We start from the raw sequence: 13,016 nt of genomic DNA on the forward strand, positions 1-13,016 counted from the left end.
TCTTAGATCAAATGTCTCTTCCTCCCGTCCTCAATATGAAGCTCTCCCCGCACCTCACCATCCCTCTGATTTATTGAAATTATTATTGTGACTTCTGGTTTTCTCCTCCAGCATGAAAGGTGCATGGAGGCTACATGGAGGCGGGCCATTCCTAGCTGGATTCACTTCTGTTTCTCCAGTTCCCTACAATAATACATGGTCTTTAGTGCTTAGGAGCCTTGCGTGCAGATGACTCTGCTTTGCTCATGTAGTGTCAGAATCCAGTCAGGACAGCTCATCAAGCTGTGCGTGCTCTAGGGACTAGCAATCATGTCCTCTAATTCTTTTTCTTCTCTGTATTGCTGAGTCCACCTCAGTGTAAGATCAGTGCCTGAAACGTAGTGTTTGTCATGGCAGAGGTGGCTGAGGCAATGTAAAGGTTTATTGTGAAGCTGTGGGAGGACTCCACCACCACCTGAGTCACCCAAGACAGAGGGCTCCCACATCTAGGAGTACATTCAACAGCTCTGCAACCAAACTGTCATTCACTCTCCAGTGGGTTTAGACTTAGTGTATGTTTTCATTTTCTTTTAAAAATAAGCACTCAATACATTGCTTTTTTTGATTTGTCATTGAATTATTGAAATGACTCTTCCCCCCAAAAAAGAATGCCATTGGTGGAATGTAAATATAAGGTATGGAAAAACCTAGTAATGATCCAAACTGGTCGCTGCTACAAAAGGTTGTTCTTAAAACCAGCACTGGTGTCTCACACCTGTAATCCTAGTATAATGTGCCAGTCTAGGGGCTTGAACTGGGGGCCTGGGCACTGAGCTCTTTTGCTCAAGCCTAGCACTCTACTCTACTACTTAAGCCATAGTTCCACTTCTGGTATATTTGGTAGTTTAGTGGAGATAAGAACTTTACAGACTGGGGCTGGGAAGGTGGCTAAGTGGTAGAGCGCTTGCCTTGCATGCCTGAGGCCCTGAGTTCAATTCCTCAGCACTATATAAGCAAAAAGAAAAAAGCCGGAAGTGGCACTGTGGCTCAAGTGGTAGAGCACTAGCCTTGAGCTGAAGAGCTGAGGGACAGCGCCCAGGCCCAGAGTTCAGGCCCACGACCGGACCCCCCTACCCCCCCCCCCCAAAAAAAAAAAAAAGAATTTTACAGACTTTCCTGCCTGGGCTAGCTTTGAACTGTGATCCTCAGATGTCAGCCTTGTTAGCTAGGATTACAGGAGTGAACCACTGGTGCCTGGCTTGTTTTTTTCTTATGTAAGTAATTTTTTTTTTTATATTTGATAAAAGTAACCTTTAGCTGGGTGCTGGTGGCTCACACCTGTAATCCTAGCTACGCAGGAGGCTGAGAGCTGAGGGTTGCGGTTTAAAGCCAGCCCGGGCAGGAAAGTCCATGAGACTCTTATCTCCAATTCACCACCAGAAAACCGAAAGTGGGGCTATGGCTCAAGTGGTAGAGCGCTTGCCTTGAGCTGAAGAGTTGAAGGACAGCGCCCAGGCCCAGAGTTCAAGCCCCACAACTGACAGACAAAAACAAAACAAAAAAAATATAGACAAATGAAACATCAGAATAACAAAGCCAAAACAAAGTTATGTAAAAGACATATAAAAACATAAGAATATATGAATTTTCAATTTTTTGTGTATATGTCTGTCTTATCTATATCTATACATATCTGTACGATGAGAAGCTGACATCCTTTGATTCACAGTGTCTGAGTTAGAATGTTCTGACCTACCTAACAGATCCAGGCCCTAGAAAATACTTAGCAAGCCTTAGTCTCAAAGCTTTGTTGCCAGTCCTGGCCAGCAGGAGTCAGTCTTATTACCAGAGGCCAGAGTGGCCAGAGGCCAAAATGCTGTCTCTAGCAGCATTTTGAGCTGCACCTGCGCTCTTGTGTGTAGCACTATGATGACTGACATACCAAACTTCTGCTGTGTGCCCCCAAAGGGAGGCCTAAGCTCCATCACTGCCAGGCATCTCAAGCAGCTCTCTCTGGCTTCTAAGCTGCCAATGTGGTTCCACCCTTTTAACCTGTGGAAACCTTTCAGGCACTCTCCTCCTCTAACCGTCTCTTGGAACCTAGTGGCAAGGAGTCACAGACTGCTTGAGCTATGATTATTCCTGATTCTCAGACCACCAAGGATCTTCAGTCCCCAATAATAGGCCTTTCCTAAGGATCTTAATATTAGCCTCTAAGATAAGAAGAGCAGCAGAATGCCTCTCTTAATCAAAGCTAGTCCCTTGGTGGAATAGTTGCTTCCCCACAATTTCCTGAACCGAGATTAAGGCTTGTGGGAGGTGTGGGTCTTTTCCTGCATCTTTTTTTTCTCTTTTTTTTTTTCTCCTTCTAATTGTGTCATCAGTCTTCCCTTCCTCTCCCTGAGAGCTGGGAACAGGATTGGAACTCCTTACTGCTTTTCTTCTGCTGGCCTGCTTTCTCTATAGTTTTCTTCCTGCTACTTCCTTCATGGTTCCCTGGCTCTGGTTCATTGTGCCTGGGTGAATCTTTCTCAGTATTAAGAAAACTTTTCCTAGGGTTTTGTTGAATATGTTTTTTATGTCTGTGAGCCTGGCATGTTCCCACGTGCTTCATATCCTCCTTGTTTTTCACCCAGGGCAGCAAATATTCCCAACTTCAGCATGACCCCTGAATGTAAACAGAGTAGACAGAGCCCTCTGGTGTGCATTGGCTAGGGGAGAGCCTCCTCCCTTAGTGGAGGAAGATAGAGTGGTTTTGTGATTCAGAAGGTCTGTACTTGGGCCTTCAGTCCTGACTATCAGCAAACATTGGAAACACATGACCCTTGGTGTCAAAAGTGAATAGACACACAAGAAATACAGATTTTATCAAGGCATTTTAGTTCTTCACAAAAGGACGCACCACTGCTACTCTCCTCAGAGCTAGGCAGGCACACTGGGCAGAGTGGTCTGCTCAGATTTTACCCTGAGCCAGGGGATGACATTATTCCCTTCTTCTTGTTGCTAAGGAGTTAGGATCTCATTTCTTACAATTTTTACCAGCATGATGGGGTAACACAAGGAAGTTAGAAAGCATTCTAACCTATTAGTAAAAGGTTCCTCCTGGGAGTGGCTGTCATTTTTGAGGCAAAGGTGCACATACTTTTCATTGAGGCTAGATAGCAACATGGCTGGGAATGAAGCTGTCGATGGTGACAGAGGAGGTGGTAAAATCAGTGGGAAGTTCCCACTCAAGATGGAGGGGGGCGGGCTGGGAAGGTGGCTCAGTGGTAGAGCGCTTGCCTTGCATGCCTGAGTCCCTGGGTTCGATTCCTCAGCCCCACATAAGAAAAAAGAAAAAAGCTGGAAGCGGCGCTGTGGCTCAAGTGGTAGAGCGCTAGCCTTGAGCTGAAGAGCTGAGGGACAGCACCCAGGCCAGAGTTCAGGCCCCATGACTGGACCAAAAAAAAAAAAAAGATGGAGGGGGGGTGGTATTCTTTAAGGACTCAGATCTTTGACATGGTTGTCAGGTTATGAACAACATAAATCAGTTTCAGTTGAAGGCAAATACCAGGAAATATTAGCAGCAGCAAATATCAGTACAGAATGGTATCTGGTTATAAGACAGAAACATAGTTTGACAGAAAGGATTTTTTTATTTTGTTGTGTTTTTCACACAATTTCCCCTTTTTCTTTATACAGCTCTGTTGAAATTTGGTGAGGAGTATCTGACTTAGGTACTCAGAGACCTCTAGGAGGAAGGCATCATTGGTATGTGGGGTAACAGTTTATTCAAAGCAATCTCCACAGAATACTGCAAGTAAATTAAGATAGATACCATAACTCCTTACAGCATCTCAAACCACACATCCCTAAGGCTAGCGAAGGGATAACCATCTATCTCTGAATTTTTGGCCAACTCATTGGCCAGGGTGGTCAGGCCTTGTAATGCCTTAAATATGATTCCACTGGGTTAGAGTTGTTAGGTAGACACATATACAACACTGAACCCCAATCATTACTGTTAGAAATGGCTCAGGATTTTGGAGTGTCATGTAGTAGTAAGGACACCAACTGGAAAGGATCTCAGGAAGGCAAAGTTTACGTCTGCAGAAAGGTGAGCAATCAGCCAAAAATTTGACAGGCAAGCACCCAGAGCTAACCCAACAGGCCATGCACCTCTGTTCACATTGGCTTAGTTCAGGTCACAATCTGCAACAGGATGTAACAAAAACCCAAGGCTCTTCTAACAGAATGCCTTAATTAAAAATAGGAAGAAAAAGATGTAACTAAAGTGTAATTAACAAAGGCCAAGCCACCTGGCCAAAGCAAGAACTTTTCAGAAAACAACTCCCACAAGTCAAAAAAGAGGCAACCTATTTGATAGAAAAGATCTTTTCTCACATTACACACATTTCTCCCTTTTTGTCAGTATTATGTGTACGGCTAGCCTGTCTTTCTAGGCTATGTGCTTGGCGGCATTAACTTGTTTAGCTATTTTTTCATTGCATCTCTGGTATAGTGAACAAGCCTTTGTTGATTATAATAACTATAATCCAATCAACATTGTTATTGACCAAAACAGTATTGACTCAAATGCTGATCTCATTTGATTTTTGGCTCTGAAGTCATTTAGCACTGCCCTGGTAACCCCAATGCTATCAACATAAATGGGAGTGTTGGAAAAAAAAAATAAACTTTCTAGGAGCCTTTATATCCCTTTTCTTTTTGGGTTTGGTCTCTATGGTGTGGACTGGGGATTGAATGCCAGGAGGAAATAGACTGCCCATTGCTTAGGATTTTTTTTGGCAGGGGAGGGGGGACGGGAAGAGTCTCAAGTAAAGGTCCTATACAATACCATCAGACATCTACCTGCCCAGTAAATGCAGACTGGCTTACAAGGCTAGTAAAGAGCCAACTTTCCCTGCATCCAGTTAGATTTACCCTATTTGTCAATTTCCTCCCTTGCCTGGTCAGACAGGAGGTATAATTGACATCTGGGGAGGATGGTTGGACAGTCCTCTGGGACTGACACACAGGACTCTTTGGTGCTGGGAACAGCAGTGACAATGTGCTACAGATCTCGTCAAGCTTTGGTGTCCTGGCAATGAGTCATCATACACCGCATGCCTCCTGGATTGGAGGATCACTCCAGCTGGAGCAGACGACTTGAGTCCCTGGTCTTCCCATTGCACAAACATAACAGTTGTTTTTATTTAATGTGTTCACAGAATATTTAATCCTTTCCATTCAAGCACTGGTGACCCCATACCCAATTTCAAAGGCTATTTGTGTGCTGTAGGTCCTGTGTCTTTACTATAGTCAGCCTGAGTTCTTGGTAAGATTGGAGCTTGAGTAGTAATAGCCTGACATTTATCTATTATGTTAATCCTAAACCTTCCTACTGTATCCTTTCCAGTGCATTTATCCCAGTCTCATACACTTTTCCTACTGCTTTAAAACCTGAGCGTAAATGTGAGTTTTGATTTTTATGTCTGGTAGTAAATCAGTCCTCTTCCCCTGAGGTACTGTAAACTTTCCCCATTATACAACCTCTGATTTTGTACATTTTTGTAGTGTATGGCTTGGCATACGTCAAAGTTGAGGTACTCCCTGTTAGTAACAATAATGACCAAGGGGACCTGAACCTGTGGCTTTTATAGGTACCTCCCATGGGCCAACAAAAGTATTGCCTGGAGAATCAGATAGAATACAATTATACTTTACTTGGTCCTTCCTGGGGTGTGAGATGACAGTTCATTGTTCTTCTGGTGTGGAGTTAGATTCAAGTTTGCTTTAATTTAGTGTGGTGGTCAGTCCAACTCCTTTCAGCAGTCCAAACACCAGTTTCTGTGGTTAAGAAAACCAGAAAGAGTCCCTAACAGGTATTTTGTGGTGAATTGGAAATGTCCCCTGGACTTTCCTGACAGGGTGGGCTTCTTCATCTCTAAGCTTGACATGAGACACTATTCTCCAATTAAGACTCCTCTCATACACCCAGTATTTTGGCGGTTAATTGGAGATAAGAGTCTTACAGACTTTCCTACCTCAACTGGCTTTGAACTACAAAACATAGATTTCATCCTCCTAAGTCTGGCTGAGCTCTGCATGATATACTCTTATCTCCAATTAATCAGGAAAAAGAAAGAAAAAAGCTGGAAATTGAGCTGTGGCTCAAGTTGTAGAACTGAGCAAAACAAATTTCAGGGACAGTGCCCAGGGGGTGAGTTCAATCTGGAGGATGAACACACAGAGAGAATGAAATAAATGAAAACAAGGGTAGAAGAAAGACACAGTGACAGGATTTTAAATAAATCACTGGTGGCTCACACATGTTCTATTAGCTACTCAGGAGGCTGAAATCTGAGGATCATGGTTCAAGGCCAACCCAGGCAGGAAAGTCTATGAGACTATTATCTCTAATTAACCACACACACACACACACACACACACACACACACACACACACACACACACACGCCAAAAGTGTTGATGTGTATCATTTAATAAAGTGCTAGTATTGAACAAAAATCTCTGGGACAGCACCCAAGCCCCAATTTGTAGCCCCAGGACCAACACACACATGAAAAAAAAAAAGCAAAAAGTAAAGAAGGTGGAAGGAAGCACATATTAGTTTTTAAATGAGCCAAGTGTTGTTTTTCATGAGTGTAATACTAACAACACAAGAGACTGACATCTGAAGATTGTGTTGTGAAGTTAGCCTGGGCAGGAAACTGCATGAGACTCTTCTCTCCAATTACCAAGTCCATACGATTGTGTGTGTGTGTGTGTGTGTGTGCACGCGTGCGTGCACACGTGCGTACGCCACCCTGCAGCTTGAACTTTGCTGTTTAGTTCAAGCATAGAGCTCTAGCAATCCCAGCTTTTCAGTGGTTAATTGGAGATAAGAGTCTCAATAGCTTTCCTGCGTGGGCTTGCTGCTAAGTCTGATCTTCAGATTTCATCCTCCTGAGTCTTTCTGGGCTTTGCATGAGATTCCTACCCCAGTTAACCACACACACAAAGCTGGAAGTTGAGCTGTGGTTCAAGTGGCAGAACTAGGCAAACACTTTTTGGGACAGCACCCAGTCCCTGAGTTCCAGCCCTAGGACCAGAACAACCAAAAAGAATGAAATAAAATCTGAAAAAAAAAGGATGGAAGAAGAAAAGAAAACCCAGTGACAAGAGGATTAAATTAAACATTTAGCATTGGTGGTACACACCTGTAATCTTAGCTACTGTGAAGGCTGAAATCTGAGGATACTTTTAAAGGTCAAGTAGGAAAGCCCATGAGAGGTGTGTGTGTGTGTGTGTGTGTGTGTGTGTGTATGTGTGTGTGTGTGTGTGTGTGTGTGTGTGTGTGTGTGTGTGTGGTGTATTTACCATTCCTTATGCTTCAACTTTTGCTGTTTTACTCAAGGCTAATACTCTACCCACTCCCAGCTCTACCATGGTTAGTTGAAAATGAGTCTTTTGGACTTTCCTGCCATAGCAAGCTTTGAACCAAGAAGTTCAGATTTCAGCCTCCAGAGTCATGCTGTGCTTTACAGGAGAATCTTAATTAACCACCAAAAAGAAAAAAAAAAAGGTGGAATTTGAGTTGTGGGTCAAGTGGCAGAAATGAGCCAAGATCTCTGGGACAGTACCTAGGCCCTGAGTTCAGGGCCTACCCTGCCCCCCAACACACACACACACCAATACATTAAGAGGATTGAAGAAGAGAAGAAAAAGTCAATGACACTGGTTTAAATGAGCCAAGCATTGGTGGCTCACACGTTATACTATGTACTCAGGAGGCTGAAAAAAAAAAGTGTGGAAGAAGACAAGAAAGAGCAAATTAAAAATATTAAAATAAACCAGAGGATGAGATGTACAAGACTCTATGTCCAAAAATGAACTTTACAATTTAGGCAAGGGGTGGGGGGTGTAGAGGGGAGGAGTGTAGTTGTGGAGATGTTAGGAGAAAAACAAAGGAGGAGGCAACAATGTTTGATAAGAAATGTACTCATTACCTTGCTCATGTAATTGTAACCCTTCTGTACAGTATTTTCACAATAAAAAGCTTATTTTAAATAAAATAAACCAGAGGGGGCTGGGAATATGGCTCAGTGGTAGACTGACTGTCTAGCATGCATGAAGCCCTGAGTTCGATTCCTCAGTACCACATAAATAGAAAAAGCCAGAAGTGGCGCTGTGGCTGAAGTGGTAGAGTGCTAACCTTGAGCAAAAGAAGCTCAGGGACAGTGCCCAGGCCCTGAGTTCAAGTCCTAAGACTGGCAAAAAAACCAAAACATAAAATAAGCCAGAGACTGGTGGCTCATGCCTGTAAATCCTAGCTATCCATGAGGCTGAAATCTTGAGGATTGTGGCTTAAAGCCAGCCTAAGCAGGAAAGTCCATGAGACTTGTGTGTATATGTACCAGTTCTGGGGCTTGAATTTGTGCTGTTCTGCTCAGGGATAGAGCTCTGCGACTCCAGACTTTTTGGTGGTTAATTGACATGAGTCTCATGGACTTTCTTGCTCAGGCTGGCTTCAAAATCTGAGACTCTCAGATTTCAGCCTCCTTGGTTGTACTGGGCTTTGCATGAGACTATTCAATTAATCATCAAAAAGAAGAAAGAAGCTGGAAGTTGAGCTATGGCTCAAGTGTCAGAACTGAGCAAAATCTCTGAGACAGTGGCCAGGCCCCACAACTAGCAAAAACAAAGCAAAACAAATCCACAAAACCTTTTAAAAATAGATGTTGTAATACAGAAAAAAATATAAAAATGTTTAATATGATACAAGGGAAAACTGTGTTTCTTTGGAAAGGTAGCAAAGAAAAACATAGTACCAAGTTTTATAATGACATACTGAGATAATAAAGGAAAAAAAATCCATGTTCATATTAAATCCAAGCTGACATGACCAAAATCTTCTAATGAATGAGAAACCTTTTTTCTTTCTGTGAGAGTTCAGTTATCTAAGTAGACATGAAAACTGTCAACCTCTGTTGTGATGGACCTTCATCCTGTGACCTCTTGGGCTGTGCAGCCTTGGGAGAATGAAAGGCTGTGCACTATTTGACTTCTAATACCCTTGTGTAATTTGGCTAGTGATCAGAGGAGTACTTTGTGGGCACAGCAGTAGTAATCACTCAAGGTGCATGCGCACAAGAGGGGTTGCACAGAATGCAAGACTTTCACGAGAAGTAATTTATGCTGGTTTAATTCTCCCTCCTCCTTCTTCTTCCTCCCCACCCACTCCTCTCTCTCTTTTAGATAAAGGATTTTTGGGGAATATTTTTTCCTGTTTTGTATTTAGAGGACATTCGCCTTTAAAAAAAAAAAAGCTCTGAGTTTTTTAGGAAGTACAATTTGTGACACACAGAACAGTCTTCTGGTGGATCTAACAGTATTCAGAGGTCCAAGCTTATATTCTTTTGCATATTTCTGTTGTTATAAACCATCTGGCTGGGATTTTCTAGGGTGTTAGAAGGGATTTGAAATCCTAAACAACAGTATCTATGCAGGGGCCGTAGCAAGGGATGCCTAGTCACCAGGATCCTTATCTCCCCCAAAACAATATTACAGTTCTTACATCTTGGGTATTGAGATTCACAGTGCTTGGAAGATAGCATTGTGCTGCAACTATCCCACCTCAGGGTTTAGGCCCAGGACACTTGATAGCTTCAATGTGGCAAAAGCTGTGCCTCAAGAGTTGCATACAGGGTATTTCCTCAATGAGGTTAAGTGTTAGAAGTCCTGTACCCTTTGGGATTGGGACTTTGGGTGCTTCATAGGATTGGCAGTGGAAAATGGGACAGCTCTTTTCTCACAATTAGAATCCACAAGTTTTTTCTTTCCGGCTTTTCAGAATTCTTTCTTGAGCCTCAGCTCTCTGTCCCATCTTCTCTGTTTTCCCAGACTGTATCTATCACTTCTTTTTTGTTGTTGTTGTTGGTCATGGGAGCCTGAACTCTGGGCCTGGGCGCTGTCCCTCAGCTCTTCAGCTCAAGGCGAGCGCTCTACCGTGTGAGCCACAGCGCCACTTCTGGCTTTTTCTGCTTATGTGGTGCTGAGGAATCGAACCCAGGGCCTCATGCATGCAAGGTAAGCGCTCTACCACTGAGCCACCTTCCCAGCCCCTCTATCACTTCTTGTTGCTTTTACCTTGGTCACTGTGACCACTACAACTCTGGGTGGTCGGGTGGTGTCAATCTCAGTGCTGTTTCTGCTGCTTGCTCTGATCAGCAGTTGTCAGTTCTTCACCTGCTGGAAAGTTCTGGCTACCCCATAACCGCTTTTGCATCTGTCACTGCTCGTCTGTTTTCTTCCTGTTACTTGCTTAGCTGAAAAACTAATGATGAAAATCAAAAGTAGGCTAAAAAAAGACCGCTTGAGAAAAGCATTTTAAATGACCTACAGTTGCAACACCAGGGGGCAGCACAGCACAGAAGAATAACTCTTAGCTGGCTTGCAAGTCGAACTGAATAGTCTGCTTGTACAACCACAGGAGTATGGTCAGGCTCTTCTAAAACTGAAGGGCTGTGTTTACACAAGTCACAGACCTTCTGCAGGGCCACACTAGAATTCACTGAGGGCAGTAATGGAAAAATGACTCATGCAAGTTGACTGCAGTCTTCAGGAATTGGGGTCTCACTTCGGAAGCAAACATCTGCAGTTGTCATATTGCTTCAAGTGTCCATGAGCATTCACAGCAGATTGTGCTATAGCACCAGTGCACACCAGTAGCCAGCATAGGGATTAAGATATGATCTCACTATGCAGCCTTGACTGTGTAGGGATCTTCCTGCTTTAGCCTCCTGAATTAGAACTGCAGGCATTGCCCTCATTATAATAGACAAGATTTTGGGCTAGGAATGTGGCTTAATGGTATAGTGTTTGCATAGCATGTGTAGAACCCTGGGTTTGATTCCTCAGTACCACCTAAACAGAAGAAGCTGGAAGTGGCACTGTGATTTAAGTGGTATAGTGATAGCCTTGAGCAAAAGAAGCTCAGGGACAGTGTCTAGGACCTGAGTTCAAGCCCCAGGACTGGCAAACAAAATATACAAGATTTCCTTTAAAACTCAACAGCAGATATTCAAATAATGAATTAGAAGTAAAAGCATGAATAAACACCAGAGATCCATGATGCAGGCTAAAAAGCACCAGCATTTTCATTTTCTTTAAGGAATACAATTAAAACAGTAGGAGAGCAGCTACCATTCAAGGTGGATGACAGAGGGTAGATTTCACATTTTTTGGATGTGCCTCATGCTTGCCAGGCAGTTATATAATTCAGTGACATTAATTATATCCACATTGCTTTGCAGCCATTACCACTATTTTCCAACTTCCCTTTCAATACTGATGAATCCACACAATCAAAGTAATAATCACCCCAATGATCTGCCCCAGAAACTATTTTTTTAAATTTTTTTTCTGGCTACAAGTTTATTCAACACAAAATAATCCTCTCCATCTTTACTGGGGTGGCTGACCACATCCAGGACCAAATCCACTTCTAAACTGAAATTCAGTTGCTGACCCAGCTCCAGCCTTGGCTTTCTTGCCAGCATCTGTAGGTGTCTGTCAGCTTTACCTCTTGTGAGTCTTGCTTGCCACTTGCCTCTTTTTGGCCAAGGCCTTCCAGTCTCAGGTCAACTGCCGTGCAAGGTAGCAGACACAATCTCAGGAGGCAAGTGGAGGTAATCACGGAGATACTGGATACCTTTGTTGGTTAGGTACCAATAAAAATGCCTCCAGGCAAAATGTTCCTTCATGTAGCCCTGAGACTTGAGAGACTGCATGGCTTTCATGACGTGAAGGTTGGGCACATTCTTGTCTGCCAGTTCTGGGTGCTTAGGCATGTGGACATCCTTCTTGGCCACTATAGCCCCCTCCTTAAAAAGGAGTTCATAAATGGCAATCCGGTTTTTCTTGGGCATCAACATTATGGCTTCAGGGTCCGAGGCTGAGGCTGGAAAAAGCAGAAACTCAATCTACCTTTTTCTCTCATGAAATGGTTTATTCACTATATTTCACAGACAGTATACGATTTTCTTTTTGTGTCTATCCATGATAGATTTATAAGTTGCAGCTTTTTTATGAAATGGGTTATGAGTCATATTTTATAAACCTGCTCACCTGATAGACACTAAGTTTCTTTCCAACTCTTTCTTTTTTCTTTTGCCAGTCATGGGGCTTGAACTCTGGGGCTGAGCGCTACCCCTCAGCTTTTCAGCTCAAAGCTAGTACCCTATCACTTGAGCCATAGCGCCACTTTTGGTTTTCTGGTGGCCAATTGGAGATAAGAGTCTCATAGATTTTCCTGCCCTGGCTGGCTTCAAACCATGATCCTCAGATCTCAGCCTCCTAAGTAGCTAGGATTACAGGCGTAAGCCACCAGCACCTGGATTTTTCCTACTCTTGACCATTGGGAACATTGCTGATGTTATCATTGTCATACAAGTGTGTCAGTTTTGGTTTTCAGTTCTTTTGGGTATGTAAGGAGCAATGGAATTGCTGGGTCATATCTTAGGTAGAAGAATGTGTCAGATTCTATCATAAAAGTTTTCCATCAGCACCAGAAATGTATGGTCAATATATGTACAAGAGTGTTCCAAATCTTCCACAGCTGTGCTGTAATGGATCATTTTTTAACTTTTTTATTAATTTTTATTTAGCTCATGCATACCTGGAATTATGTAACTCTGGCTAGAGTGAAGTCAGAGCAATAATGTGTGCCACCACCCCAGTCTCCAAATGCTTTTATTCTGATAATCATTTTTTCTCTTAGAGATAACATTAGTGATTATATACGTTTTCATCTTTTTTTTTTTTTTCTGGTTGGTCGTGGGGCCTGAACTCTGGGCCCGGGTGCTGTCTGTCAGCTCTTCAGCTCAAGGCCAGTGCTCCACCACTTGAGCCACAGTGCCACTTCTGGCTTTTTCTGCTTATGTGGTGCTGAGGAATTGAACCCAGAGCCTCATGCATGCAAGGTAAGCACTCTACCACTGAGCTACCTTCCCAGCCTGACATTTTCATCTTTTAAAATAAGGTTTTAAGCCAGG

At 43.1% G+C, this 13,016-nt stretch overlaps 1 pseudogene; it reads right to left on the reverse strand.

Moving 5' to 3' along the window:
* Positions 1 to 11,391: 11,391 nt before the first annotated feature.
* Positions 11,392 to 11,903, reverse strand: LOC122123270 (annotated as a pseudogene).
* Between the last annotated feature and the right edge of the window lie 1,113 nt (positions 11,904 to 13,016).

Source organism: Dipodomys spectabilis, unplaced genomic scaffold (genome assembly GCF_019054845.1).
Source record: "Dipodomys spectabilis isolate Male_0828 unplaced genomic scaffold, ASM1905484v1 ptg000227l, whole genome shotgun sequence".
NCBI classification, from domain to species: domain Eukaryota; kingdom Metazoa; phylum Chordata; class Mammalia; order Rodentia; family Heteromyidae; genus Dipodomys; species Dipodomys spectabilis.